This window comes from Cariama cristata, unplaced genomic scaffold (assembly GCF_000690535.1).
Source record: "Cariama cristata isolate BGI_N322 unplaced genomic scaffold, ASM69053v1 scaffold2937, whole genome shotgun sequence".
Taxonomy (NCBI): domain Eukaryota; kingdom Metazoa; phylum Chordata; class Aves; order Cariamiformes; family Cariamidae; genus Cariama; species Cariama cristata.
In genome coordinates this window covers 32,702-34,008 of record NW_009624726.1, presented here as the reverse complement: position 1 = coordinate 34,008, position 1,307 = coordinate 32,702, and positions in this window count along the sequence as shown.

Below are 1,307 nucleotides of genomic sequence, written 5' to 3'. Positions count from 1 at the left end.
CACTCCCGGGCTGATTGCTGGCAAGGGGTTGCCTGACACCTCCAGCTCAGCAAGGCTGGGCAGCCCCCGAAAGGCACCGGTTTCCAGCTCCTGGATGTTGTTGTTGAGGAAAACCAGCTTGGTGAGGGTGGTGCTGGAACCCAGGTCCCCGCTGCGGATGCTGCTCAGGGCCGTCTCCACGAAGAAGAGCTGGGTGGCATTCCCTGGCAGGCCCGCTGGGATCTCCCGCATCCTCTCCTCTGAGCAGAAGACTTTGGAGGTGTCGTAGCACTGGCAGATAGGGGGGCAGGGCAGGGGCAGCCCCCCCACCAGCAGGGACCCCAGCCCCAGCAGCACGTAGACCGCCAGCCTGCACTGGAGAAAGAGCCGAGCCTCATCCCCTGCCTTGGCGAGGCAGAAACCTGCACCCACAGGCGGGAGCTGCTGGGGAAGGGGCTTCTGCAGCCAGAAGTGCAGCGGGAGCAACCTCTGGGGCACTGCCAGTGTGGGCAGCTTCCCCAGCCATGGGGCATCCCTCCAGCCCCGGCTGCCTGCACCATCCCTGCCCTCCCCTTGTGGGAATGGGGAGTGCTTCCCTCCCAAATCTCTCCTGGCCTGCCCCCAGCTCCACTCCAGCCCACCCTGTGACAACCAGGGTCGTGCCATCCTTGCCAAAGGTCCCCATGTCCTGCAGAGCGGTGGCTGACGTGGGACCTGTATGATCCCGTGGGCGTCTTGGGGGAACCTGCGGCCTCACGAGATGTCTCTACGGGCACGGAGCTGGGCTCTGGGGTGGAGAAGCATGTGAAGCACAAGGATGTGCTGCACACCCTGGGTGATGGGGACAACGCTGCAGAGCTGCTCTACACTCGGTGACAAAAGAAGCGGGCCCCAATAATTGTATTTCTAACTGCCCATTAAGTACTTCTTTTGCTGCGAGCAACTGGAGCAGCATCAAACCTGCCTGAGGGATATTCCACTTGCCCAAATGCCTGTTCCCAGCACACAGGAGGCACTTTTAAAGGCACTGGCCTCCAGACTTCTGCCGGTCCTTCCCTACGTGGGATACATGCCAGTGCTTCCGCGCAAGGAGTGATGCTGCCCACCCCACAGCAATACTCACCTGCAGACCCCCCACAGGAGTGGGGCTGTCCTGGACTTAATGCCAGCGCTCAAGAGCTGCATTGGGCTTGGCTTTTCCTTTCCATCATCTCATTTGTTTTCATCAGAGCCAACAGCAGCTCCCACCCATCCCAGGCCCCCCCAAACTGCCCGAGCAGTGTGGCCACCACTTACCGAGTGTGGCATCGTGGAGACTGCCACCGAGC